The sequence below is a fragment of the Lichenostomus cassidix genome, chromosome Z, assembly GCF_008360975.1.
Source record: "Lichenostomus cassidix isolate B80296 chromosome Z, HeHo_3.0, whole genome shotgun sequence".
Lineage (NCBI taxonomy): Eukaryota > Metazoa > Chordata > Aves > Passeriformes > Meliphagidae > Lichenostomus > Lichenostomus cassidix.
In genome coordinates, this window is record NC_139511.1 from 33,287,897 (window position 1) to 33,301,744 (window position 13,848).

General features: G+C 37.7%; 1 protein-coding gene and 1 long non-coding RNA gene across 3 annotated transcripts in view; both read left to right on the plus strand.

The window, feature by feature from the left end:
• AUH (AU RNA binding methylglutaconyl-CoA hydratase) overlaps positions 1-13,848 on the plus strand; it is a 103,573-nt gene that overhangs the window by 14,659 nt on the left and 75,066 nt on the right. The window lies entirely within an intron of this gene.
• On the plus strand, positions 3,194-10,189 carry LOC146424674 (uncharacterized). Its single transcript, XR_014846972.1, has 4 exons — positions 3,194-3,477; positions 4,502-4,632; positions 9,462-9,563; positions 9,974-10,189. It is a non-coding gene; the product is annotated as an uncharacterized LOC146424674 (long non-coding RNA).

The window sequence follows — 13,848 nt, forward strand, 5'->3', positions numbered from 1 at the left end:
AAGTGTATATTTTCCCAGGGCATATTTGGTTCTCTAGATTCCAGCTCCTGCACAGAAACTGAGAAGAGAGTTTTTGTATTACTCCAGTCTTCCCTCTTGAGCATTCAGATCACATATGAAAATGTTTTAGTATCTTGTGAATATTTCTGTTGCGGCACATACCTTTCATTCCCCCAAATAAAAGCCTTTTGATGTAGAGTGTAGCTAGGTTCCTTTCCCTTTTTCATTCCAGGCTTTCACCAGTGTTCAGACTCCAGCTGATGTTAGCTGCTTGTAGACTGTTAGGCTCAATGACAGTTGCATTTCCCCTGGAGCAGCATCAGTGACATGAAATGCGTCAGGTTGGTCAGCCGTGCAGCAGCTCTGTCTTGTGAGTGTGTGTGCAGTCATCTGTTACGTTTGAATTCTACAGCTTGCATTTGTCCGACATAGATGATTTTGCGTCTTAATTTTGTTGTTAGCTTTCTGGAATGACTAATTCCTGTTACAATTTTCTGGAGCACATTTTGAACAACTGAGCTGATAAAGAGTGCAGTTAGGATTGTGGTTTGATCCTCTAGTCTATATACAGAAAAAAATCCCAATAAGAAACACCAGTTTAAAATCTTTCTTTTGGAGGTACCTCAGTCAGCTAACTCCAAATGCTCCTCTACCTTGTGTGCTGACAACACATACTGAATTCCAGAAGAAATTGGAATGACAGTGGATTTTTCAGAGCTAAAAATTGTAAATAGGAGTTTTCCAGGAAGTTTTTCAGTAAGAATATGAAAACCTAACTGTATTAATTTTTTTAATCTCCAAAAGACCAAACCATTTCTGTTGAGAAAGCAGGCACAAGGAATGTGGTAGGAAATTGGGTGGGACTGTACTCAACAGTTGAGACTTTAAATCAGCATCTAATCAACTATGAAACTTTAGGCTAGGAATCAGTTGTCTGTCTTCTCTTAGTCATTGCAATGCCTTACTTGAGAAAATTACAGAATTTGGTTTTAGTTTGTTCAACCTTCTGAAATTTTTTCTCTACTTGGGAATAGAGCTTTTAAACCAATATATTCAGTTCACATGAGCCTCTCTGAGAAGGGACCAGGAGCTGTCCTGGTACTTGACAGAGCAAGCTGCAGCCAGTTCCAAAACAGACCTATGACTGCCCAGTGCTGAGTCTGTAAGTGATGCTGGTTCCACCTCTGTAAAGAGCATGTGCAGCAGCCATGAGGGACCAGTGAGAAAAAAATGCAAGAGGAACAGCCCTGGAGACATCTAGATCAATAGCAAGGAAGGGGAGGACGTGCTCCAAGTGCCAAAGCAGAGATTCCCTTGCAGCCCAAGGAGAAGACCATGGCAAAGCAGGTTGTTGCCCTGGAGATCACGAAGGATCAAGCTGGAGCAGATATCCACACTGCAGTCCTTGAGGAACCCCATGCTGAAGCCGGTGGACATGCCCTGTCTGCCTGAACCCCAGGGAAGCTGAACCCTGTGAAGGGCCCAGTCAGGAGCAGGTTCCTGGTAAGAGCTGTGACCTGTGCAGTACAGCCTATACAGGACCTGTGCAGGACCAAATGTCCTGGCAATTGCAGTCCATGGGGGACCCATACTGGAGAAGTCTGTTTCTAAAAGACTGTGCCCTGTGGAAAGGACCACGCTGAAGCAGTTCTTGGAGAACTGTGTATCCCATGGGAAGTCCTGGGAAAGACTATTGTGTGGGAGGGATCCTATGCTGGATCAGAGAAAAAGAGTAAGGAGGAAGGAGTGGCAGGGGTGAAGTGTTATGGTCAAACTGCAAGTCGCATTCCCCCTTCCTTTTGCTCTGCACAGCAGTGGGGAGAGGTGGGGGAGTTAGTAATAAAGTTAAGCCAGGAAAAAGTAGAGATGGAAGGGTGGGGAGAAGATGGATTTATTTTGGTTTTTGTTTCTCACTATATATCTTTTATTGGCAATAAACTAAATTTATCTTTCCTAAGTTCAGTCTCTTTTGTGCATGGTGGTAGCGAGTGATCTCCCTGTCTTTGTCTTGATCCATAAGCTTTTAACTGTATTTTCTTCCCTATCTTACAGAAGAGGGGAACTAGCAGACAGCCTAAGTTAACCTACCACATCCACTTATGGATTTTTCAAAGTAAGATTGAGGCAAGACCTTTGCTCTTGAAGAGCTATGAAATTGAGGGTGGATTAGTTATATAAAGTCTCAGAGGAATTTATGTAAATGTAGCATAGAGTTGTTTATATATATGCATGGGTAACATGCCCTTTATAATATGTTCATGCAGTTATGTAGGAAAATGTAGAGACCTGTCGATAGTGAAAATGGTTTGAATTTTGTATGAAGATTGTTTTTTTATGTGCAGTCAAATGTGGACATTTGTTTTGAACTTTTTTTTTTAAAGTAATACAGGTAATATGAAAATGAAGAAATTCTGAAATTTCTCTTTTGAATTTCTTGTAGAATTTTTACTTTTTTCTAGTTAAGCACTGATTCCATGTATGAGATTTAATAAATAAAAATGCATGTCTGCTTTTGTTTACACAGATCAGGAAACTCTGTTGCTGTCTTATAACCAATTTATAAGACAAATAAAAGAAATGCTGTGACTTTTAGTCAGATCTTGCCTGTTGTAGCAAAATGCAGTTCCCTCAAAATTATTTGATGATAAAAAGCTGCAGTGATACCAAAGTTGGCTAAGAATGAGCTTTGTAACACAATTTGAAGTATTAGAAAGCGGGCATTCTTTATTGCAGCTCCGGACACATTAGGAGGATTTTTCCTCTAATTGAACGCGTGTCATGAAACTTTACAACAGGGTATTTATTCCATCATGATCATACATATTCATTACAGCATACTTCCTAGGTAATACATAAACATCACTTTTCCTAGAACTAATTTACATTCATCTGCCTCCTACTGGAAATTCTTTTATGATCCTAGAGGGTCATCTAGAGAGGTCTCTGGTGGCCATGCTGGGTGTCCCCAATATTTTGATGACTTTACCTTGAACTTCTCTTAGGGCATGTGCTGTTGTTTCTTGGTACATGACTTTGCTGCAAAACGCAGTTATGTTCCTCATTATCTGTTTATGCACTGGTTCCAGCTACCAGTTTAGCATCCTGTCTGTCTAATTTTACATTCTTTTATCTAATTATCTAGTTAGAATTGGAGCTTTATTTTACAACTTCAAGGAATTGAAAATTTTTATTCTCTGTGTTGTCTGTCTGCAGATAGATAGTTGTCTACAATTTCCCTCAGCATATTCCAATCTAATGAATGTAGTATTCATAGTGAAGCATCAGGGTTTTGTAGGATTTAAGAAATTTAGATCTAAATTAGTATTTTTTTTGTATTTTAAGATTCCTTGGTGATGTTCCTTTCACCAGCTGAAAACTTACTGAATGCATGTGGATGGACATGGTGTTTAAGTGATTGAACTCTGGGTGCAAAATATCACCAGTCTGTATAATTTGTTAAACCCCTCCAGATGGCAGGTAATACTCCTGTGTTGAATCTCCTCTCCTCTCCTCTCCTCTCCTCTCCTCTCCTCTCCTCTCCTCTCCTCTCCATTTGCTGACAAGTCTATAGGATGGTCTTTTAAAAATAGTAGAGATCAAATATCTCTGAAGTATTTTAAAATAATAAGTTCTTAGACAATAGAATTGAGTTTGCAATATTGGTGTTGAAAATGTATTCAATGGATGGGAAGTTTTGCTATTTGCAAGCACTTTGATTTATTTTTCTGAGTCAGTTTAAAGCCTTTGGGGACGCTGGGAATAAGAGGAAGTACTGCTTGTGAGCTGCTTAACTTGGTAGAGTGACAAGTAGAATTGCAGCTGCTGTTTTCATGTCTGAGTTTTGTGTGAACAAAGGATAATTAAGAGATGTTCCTGCTTATGGCTCAAATACTTACTTGTCCTTAGTTTCACACAGAAGAACACATTCTGCTGTGTAAAATGGCAATACTTTGGCCTTGGGTGCTGCCCCAATATTAATTTGTGCCAGAGATGTTTGTGCAGGAATGCCAAATATTTTAATGTTGGTTTTTTTTTTTTTGTGTGTGTGTGTGCATGATTTAAGCTTTCTGAATAGACCTGTAGTGGCCAAAGATGAGCCCTATGTCTTTAACCTGGAAGGTACTTCTTCTCCACTTTGGGTTTTCTCACAAAAATCCTTGTTCTTCCGAGTTGTGTATCTCGGAAAGTTTTCTAGTCAAACTCAGTTTTCATGTCATACAGTCTTTCTAAGGCCATGACTTCAAGGCTTTCTTCAAGTTTGTTTGCCATCTGATGCATGCAGAGAATGGTCATGTTGTAATTTTGAGCCAACAGAATGTGATTATTGTTGCAGATATTATTTACAAAGTATCTATATTTTCATGTACGTTATGTATTATTTACCAGAATATTTAAATGTTCAGTGACAGTATCACTTGCTGCATAGCAGCACAGAATTCTGTATCATTGAATCTTGACCTGTGGGAAGCTTACAGCTAATGTACCATCATGACTAATGCAGATCATTGAAAAAATTAAAAAAAAAAAGGCAGCCAAAGAGATGCTGGGTGATGCCTGCGAAATCAAGGGAAGGAGTGAAGGGTAGTGAAAAAGAAGAAAAAGACTTTCACCCATGTCTTCATCTGCATTCAGGTAATCTAGCAGTTCAAACTGTTTTTTTTTCTCAGGAAAAACTCATCCTTTCTTTAATAGGATTTGTGCTTGAATATTGACTTTGGGACTTCTTTAGAAGAAATTCTGGCTTTCTCTTTTTTGCCACATAGCACACTTCCTCCTTTTCTGTTTACAGCTCATAAAACTGGGTGTGCTGATAGTTAACTATTTTTGTACTTATTGCTAATCAAAATAGATAAACCCAGCGGTATCAATTCCTTTTAATATTAAGCCCCCCATATCTGCAATGGTCAGATGTATGGGATATGCAAAATATTTGAGTCAGTCATCTGTGATAGTGCTATGAAACATCTTTTTTTTTGATTACTGAATTTACTAGAAATCAAAGTGGAGCAAACCAGTTGCTGAGAATTCTGGGTGTGTTCATATTTTTTGAGTTGAAAGGCCTAGTATTATTTACTAAGTATGTTTGGTCTGAATATTCATTGAAGGTTTGAGAAAAAGGATGAAGAATCTCACCACTAGCAAGTGTTGAGAGTCTTTCTTATGAATCAGAAGGTAGAAAACTGTGTGTCAGTTGTTATTTTAGGGATTAGTTGTTAGCAGGCTTTACTGCAAAGCTGTTGCAATTGATACAAATGGGACATGGTACTACATTAATGCTATTTTTTTCAGTAGTAGTCATGTTGGAATAGTCCTGTATGATTATTCTATTAAGTAAATTAGTTTTAGGTTTTTGTTTAAAAAAATAACTTTGGTGCTGGTCTCTTCAGGGTATTTTGTTACGGAAGATGTAGAATAAATGGAAATTAATGTTTGCACCATTAGTTTGGAGCTGAATAGTAGGGAGCTAAAATACAGCTTTTATGATTGTCTAGGTTGTAAGGATTCAGTTATGTTTAACATAGAAGTTGTCTTAATGAAGGTTGAATTTGAAAATGAAAAGTTGTTTGGGGAAGTTGAGTGTTCAGACTACCAGAATGACTAAAGAAGTACTTCTGTTATGCTTGATGTGGAAATAACATAGAAGAACAAGTGGTATAGGAAATAGCTGGGTTTTTTGTTTTGTTTTGTGTGTTTCTTTTTTTTTTATTTCTTTTTTTTTGTTAAAAGAAAAAGCTCTGTGTTGAATAATAATTGCAACATACATTGCTTTTCATTAAATGCTGGTATTATCATTACCATGATGTGATTTGTAAACTCATAGTCTCATCCTGTAGCTGGGATGTTTTATGAGATATTATTCTAAGCTTGGGGCACACAGGTTTGTAATGATTTGATTGTTTTAAAGGCCTATAACTGTGACTCCTAGCCACTTACCAGCTGACCTTCATGACTGCTACCACTGTTTTCTCTTTTTGGATCTTCTCCATTGATTCTATATCTACCTGAGGGTCAAAATTTTTGCCTTTGTGTTGGTCTTCTGGTGGTCGTGACTTGTTAGCCTGACAGAGGTTGATCAGAACGGAGACAGCACAGAATCAAAAATAATGTCTTAATTTACTATTTGGAAACATGTAACTGTCCTATGCTGGTATTTTTCCACCAGTCCTGGTGTTGTGGTTTAACCCCAGATGGTAGCTAAGCACACACAGCTGCTCGCTCACTCCGTCACCAGTGGAATGAGAGAGTGAATAGAACACCTACAGAATGAGATAAAGACAGTTTAAGAGGGAAATCAAGAGCTATGGACACAAGTAAAGTAAAACAAGGAATTCATTCACCGCTTTCCACAGACGGAGAGGTGTTCAGCTGTCCAGGAGAGGAGGATCCCATCAAGTGTAACGGTGACTTAGAATGAAAAATGACATCACTGCAAATATACTTCCCTTCCTCCTTCTTCCCCTCACTTTATATCCTGAGCATGATGTCACATGGTCTGGAGTATCCCTTTGGTCAGCTTGGGTCACCTGTCCTGACTCTGTCTCCTCCCAGCCTCCCATGCACCTCCAGCCTCCTCACCAGTGTGGCAGTGCAAAAACCAGAAAAGGCTTTGCCTTGGTGCAAGCCCTGCTCAGCAATAACAAAAACATCTCTATATTGTCAACCCTGTGTTCAGCACAAATCCAACACAGACCCATAGCAGCTGAAAAGAAAAAAGTTAGCTCTACCCCAGCCAAAACCAGCACAACTGGTCTCTTACGTGTTTCGTGGAGGAAACTGCAGGAAGTCCTGCTGTAATAGGGCTGTAAGATGAGAGGGACTAGGGAGTGACTGAGGCAGTTAGTGGATGATGGAAGTTTCACAAAGAAAACTGGTTGGTATTTGGGAAAAAATTCACTTTAAGAGGCAAGGTTTATCTTTATAATGTTTCTTGTTTTTTTTACTACTTCTGCAAGTGAAGATGAATTCAGGAAATGTGTGTGAGGTGTAAGCTGCTTTTTTGTTCTTCAGCTGAGGAGGCTAACAGGAGGAATATTGATGTGTGTGTCTAAATTTAGAGCTGGACATGCAGGATGGAAAAAGAGGCAGCTGACTTTAATCTATATCTGGTCTGAATCTGCATAGGCATTGGAAGAAAATTGTGGACCTTTTGTATATTAAGTTAGTTGTTTATATTCAGGATTTTAGGTGGAAACCTGTGTGAATTAGTGCCTGGGCCTTTCAGATAGTCTCAGCATTCAGAAGCTGAAAGGAAAAAAAAATACCCTGCCCACCCCTGCCCCCTGCAATCCCTGAAGTTATACTTTCTGAAATATCCTATGTATGAGAAGTGATATAGCAGATAGTGCTTCAAATATGCTGATCTGCTTGTAAATTATTGCAAGATATGTAAGATGACTTGTAATGGAGCTGTAATGCTGCCATCTTACCAGAGGGAATGTTTAGGACTGGCGTCTTGCCACAGGCTCACATATATAGAAATTGCAGACATTTTGTTTGTGTTTCACAGTTTGATGGGTCTCAGGAATGTTTCTGTGACACAGAGGGCATATATGCAAAGATACAGATATCAAGTCATGCTAATAAATTATAATAACAAATCTTACGGAAGAATACCAAGATCCCTTTTGGCTTAAAAATCATATATGCACATTTAGATAACTTCAGGAATATACAATATACATTAAAAAAAGTTGTTTCATTAATTTGAGTTACTTTCTTATGTAGGAAATATACATAGAGGCCTTCATGCCAAACTGGTTTTCCATGAACTAAAATGACTGCAGTGAGCACCCATCTCACTTTGTTTTGAAATTCAGTATATGGCTTGCTTTTTATTATTGTTTCATGTAAATGCATTTTCCTTTGTGCTCAGTTCACACGGTGTTTGCAAAGATTTGTGTCTGTACAGGTGTGCAACAGGATTGATGGTTGCTGTTCAGTAAAGCAAATGGCTACGACAGAAAGAAGATAGTTAATTTTAGTGATGAAAGGGGGTTTTTCCTAAGTTATGAAAGATGCATTAACCATATATTGTGAACTGGTTTCTTAGATAAAATGATATTTACAGGCAATTATGAAAAATGTGTCATAATCTCCTTAGTGTGTTTGTGTAACAGTACCAAAGGCTTAGAGATAACCCAGTTAGATAGGCATAGGGCCAAGGTCTGTGTTTGCACCCAGTGACTGTTTGTTTATAGCTCTTTGGCACTTCAGAGACATATCTTAGTATATTAATTCACTGTTAAAGCTGGGCCCCATGATAGTACTCTGGTTTTACTTTTTTGGTTCCTTATGTGTTGCATACTCAAATATCTTCCTAATGCCCATGAACATATGCGCCCTTACTTACATTAGTTTCAAATAATTTTGGATCTTTGCAGTTGCTGACTTTCTAAGAATTTTGTGCATCTGGAAAATTGAGTTCCAAATACTTACATGTAACTTTTGAAGTTCTACATTCCATTTTTTATGAGAAGATTTTAAGCCCTTGCATAATATTTTGTGGTAAATTATTGATTTCTTTACTGTTGGGGTTTTTGTTTCATACCTTTGTTGAAATCATTACATAATTTTTGTTTTGGCTGAGACAGAGTTAATTTTCTTCCTCGTAGCTGGTACAGTGCTGTTGTTTGGATTCAGTATGAGAATAATGTTGATAACACACTGATGTTTTGGTTGTTGCTAAGTAGTGCTTACGCTAAGCCAAAGGCTTTGCAGGTGCACAAGAAGCTGGGAGGGAGCACAGCCAGGACAGCTGACCCAAGCTGCCCAAAGGGATATTTCATACCATGGAATATCATGCCCAGCTTATGAACTGGGGGCAGTTTCCTGGGAGCTGCTGATTGCTGTTGGGGGACAGGCTGGGCATTGTTCAGCGAGTGATGAGCTGTTGTACATCGTGTGGTTTTTCTCCTTGGCATTCCTTTCTCTCTTTCTTTTTTGTTATATCATTTTCTGTTGCTGTTGTCATCGTGGTGATAATGATTATTCTTATTTTATTCTCATTATTAAATTGTTCTCATCTCAATTTTCTTTTAAATTTTCTTAACACTTTTTCTGACTCTCATTCCCATCCTACTGGTAAGGGAGGTGGAGTGGGTAAGTGGCTGTGTGGTGTATTTAGTTGCCAGCTTGGTTATACCACAACAGAAATGCACTAAATGTAGAGAACCAAGTCAATTTTGCCACATAAAGGTGGTGATTATATCTGTTTAACTTCAAATTAAGAAATAAATATAATAGAAAAACTAAATATGAGAACTTTTGAGAGTTTGAATAAACTTAGAATAAATGTACTGGAATTCTTTCCTCATTGAAAAGTTTCCAGGTACTCTCCAGCATAGGCAAAGTTAATGTGAATCTCAGTTTTTTTTAATCTATGCTAAAGGAATAAGAAAACTAAAAAAAAAAGGGCGTTATGCAAAACTATGTTTTACCAACAATACATTATTGTTTTACAGATTATCCTTTGAGGAAATGATCTTTTGATATTAATTTCACCTGTTGTGTGCATGTTTGATTTAAAACCTAAACATAAAACCTCAGAGAACAGAAAATGCTGAGTAAGTTGCACTGGGTTGTAAGAGCTTCCTTTTCAGTAGTACTCACAAAAGAAGCTGATCCTCAGAAGCAAGTGCTAGCAGTTTTTTGTTTAGTAGACTTTTTGGTACTTTTTTTCACTTTTTATACTTAAGTTCTAGATCTCTCGTAACTTACAAGAAAAAATCATGATCCTTGAAGAAACAATGTTTCATTTCTTAATGTTCTGAATTAGTAACTGATCTGTAGGTATTGATAGAGTTAGTTTGAATCTAAAATCTTGAAAATATTTAGGAATACACTATAGCATATTCAGTACATAAATTTATTTTGTGTGTTCTGTACCTTTAAAACATTTATATTGGAATATTCATTTTTATTCTGAAAAAGAAAATTCTTCCTCTCTTTTAATTCTTGAATATACTTTTTATAGTTTTGGAGGAGTTGTTTATTCACCCTTGGAAAATGGGACAGACTTCCAAAGCACTCAGTTATGCAGAGATATGCTTAGGATGAATGAAGTTCAGCTGGACTTTGAACTGGCAAAAGAGTAACAAGAAAAACTCCTATGTTGTGGTGTGTAAGTACCAAACGTAAGGTCAAGGAAAATGTAGCTCTGCTGTTACATGGGACTGATAGCTTCATTATGGATGACACAGTAAAGGTAGAAGTATTCTATTTTCTCTTTGCCTTGGTCTGCATGGGAAAGGTCAGCTACCAAGAAGCTTATGTCAAGAAGCAATAACAAAATTAACAGCAAAACATTGACGGGGTAGGACTGAGTTAAGGTCCAGCTGTAGCAGTTGGGCACATACACCTGAGCAGGATGTGGTGGGATGCATCTGAATTGGTCCACCATCTCTCTTATTTGAAAGGTCACTGAAGGCCTAAGTGACAGGAAAAGGGCAAATATTGTAGTCATCTACAAAACTGAAAATTTTGGAAACGACAGAGCTGTCAGTCTCACTGTATTCTTGGGGTTGTGGAACAAGTGTTTGTGGAAGTTGTTTCCAAGCACTTGAGAGACAAGAAAGAAAATGGCTGTGAAAACCAAACTCAGATTTACCAAAGGTAAATTGTGCTTGACTAACATGATGCTTCCTGTGATGAAACCACTTGTTCAGTGGATGGAAGAAGAGTTATGGATGCTCGCTATTTGACTTTAACAAGACACTTCACATGTTTAACCCTAGTTTTCCTGTAGACGGATACAGAAAAGATACAGTTTGGACATACAGACTGTGAAAAGCATCTTACCTGTAAAAATCAAAGGACAATGTGATGTTAGTGGCTCAAAGTCAAACTGTCAGGTGATCCTTGGAGTTCCTTGAAAGCCAATGCTGGGTCTGATAGTGCTATTCAATATCTTTGTAAATAGTCTAATTAAAGGACTGAACCTTTGCTGAGTTTGCAGATGACTTCAAAGTGGAAGGAAGGGAGATGTCTGGAGAGGAGGAGCCACCATTCATTCACAGAAACACTGACAGGCTGGAAAGTTGGACCAACAAGAATTGCATGTGTTGAACAAAGATTAATAGGAACTGCATCTGGGATGGAATAAACTTAAATGAACAGGCTGGGAACACACTGGCTGGGTTATATCTGTACTGTAAAGCCACCTGTGGGTTCTGGGAGACAGCAAACTTAGCATGAGCTAGTACTATAATATGGCATAAAGAAGGCAAATCGTGTGATGGACTGCTTCAGGAAGAGAATCATCAGCGGATCAAGGCATGTGCTTGTTCAACTGAGCACTTAGTAGGCCAGCATAAGGTCATTAGAGGGTTGGAGGTTGATGGAAGGGGGAGAGATAAATAGTCTTCCTGTGCCTCATCGATTCAGAGAAAAGTACTCTATTTACAAAGGTTTTTACAGTGACGGAGGAGGCAGTGGGCACAGGTTGCTCTAGGGAAATACTGTCCAAGTTAAAAAAGAAAAAATTTCCAGTGTGCGAAGATTATTAAGAATTAATCATAGGGATAGCTTTTCCAGAGGAATGGTGGAATCTCCCTTGCCAACAGTATTAAAGACTTGGAAGTGGCCTGGACAACCTAATCTAGGGCTATGCATTTGGTAGAAGTTTGGACCAGGTGATCTTGAGAGATTTTATATGAGAAGATAAAAATAAGATCTCCAGTCTAGACTTGTCTATTATTTTATCAAATAGGTGATTTTTTTTTTTTTGTTACTTTACGAAAGGTTGTCCAGAATGTCAGTCATTAGGGTGCATTCTGCCTGTTCTTAATTGAGCAGGTTGAACTAATTTGTATTCAAGATTACAGTCAGTAATAGCTCTAATGGTTAGAGATTGATGATCTGAGTACCTCCTGGCTGAGCTGGAGGTACAATGGAATTATTACTGCTGTGCATGCATATTTTGTCTGCATAGCCTAAGATGTTTTAGTTTTACATGGGCGAGGGTTTCAGTAGTGACTGACATTGTTTTGTACTGTCATTTGTCATGCATGTAGCTTTACATACAGAAAAATGTTAGTTGAAAGCAAAATAAAAGTCATTAATCTACAGGGTAACATTATTATGATCAAATTTAAATTACACTTTTATGGGTTTTAATAGGGATTATAAGGATATAAACTGGAAGTATGTATCAACAGAATAATACTAGTAACTTATTACTGTGTTAATAAGTGTACTTTGTGTTAGACTTGATACTATCTTTAGATGAATGTATTTGTTTCATGAGGTATTATAATTTTAAAATTGAGATTTAAGTTGTCCTGAATATGTTTCAGGATGTAAAAGCTTTATTTCTGAAATTCTTTGACATTTGGAGAAAAAAAAAAAGTGTTGATAACTCTTTCTGGTTTTGAATGTGAGTTGACTATAGTGTTGTCCTTGCATATGTACGTACACCTTCCTTTGGGGGTATCACTAGCCTCATAGAAGTTTGTTGATGTTCTGCTAATGACTTCAACTAATCTTGCATTTCTTGCAATGGCTTCTCTAGGAGTTGCACACATCTGCTTTTGAGAAAAGATATTTCCATTTACCTTAATGGATTATTCTTTTTTTAGTGGTTATAAGTTAATCTGTAATGTATGTCAAAGTTGGCCCTTTGCCCTCAGTATTTTATTTAGTTCAGTATGTATGGAGAAGGAGGCATATTAATTCATAGTCTGCTTAAATGCTTTGTGTGGGAATAAGATGTGGGTTCATAGGAATTCTTAACATTTTAATTGGTGAGGTAGTGCATGTTTTGTACTTCTAGCTGAAAGCGTTGTAAGTTTCCTTTATAAATTCCTTATCTGTTTGATTGGATAGGTGGTGCCTTTGTGTTCTGCTGTTTTGAGCATTCTTTGTTCTTGCTGACAAGATACAGAAGAATTGGTTACAGTATGCAAGACAGTATCTTCTGACATTCCCCAGTGTCGCTTCCTTACTGCAATTTTGGTGTGTTGACAGAATTAGTCGAGCTGTGTTTGGTAAGATCAAAGGGCAAGCTCACAATGACACTGCTGTGCTAAGAATTTAATACTTTATTCTACCTCAAATGCCTGTTCATGTGTCACTTCCTTTCCTCTACTCAGACAAAAGACACTTCGAGCATTTTTGACACTTGGTGGAATAACTTCCCTGATGAATTTTGGTGTTTCAGCTTTCTAAAAAACCACTTTTTTAATACGAAATATTTATTGAAGAAAGTTAATTGCTTAAGTGTCATGTACAAAGCATTAAATTTTATGCCTTTTAATTTAGAGATATTGTGGTGCGTTTTGGTGTGTTTTCTAGGCATTTATATTATTTGGAAAGTGGGGCTTACAGTTGGAACATATCTTACAAACACAACATACAGCTTTTCAACAGTATATAAATTCTGATTAGCAGGTTTGTGGAAATGTCCAAATAAGGCAGGAGGCATGGGGTCAGAATAATTGCTATAAAAATTGGTTCCCTTTGGTGTGTTCTCTGAGTTGAATAGCCATCCTTGTCATACATATGTGTAGGTAGAAAAATTCTGGTGAATAACAGCAATATCCCTATCTTGCTGGACTGCCCTTGGCTTTCTCAAATAAACATTTTCTCTGGCATCACTATGAACTGGAAGTCAGGCACATGCTGCAATAATTCTCTCGTCTGACAGTGTACTATAGCCATCCATTAAATAGCCAAATGTTTGAAACCGTGCAAAAGAGAGTTATTATGACAGGGTTTTCAGATTTAGGGGAAGTATGGTGAAAAAGTCAAACAAACTAACCTTCCTATTTTCTTCCAGTATTGGAGGAAGGAAGTGAAAAAGTGATGGATCAAATCAGCCGTAGATTTTCTTTTGGCTTGACAAACCTCAAT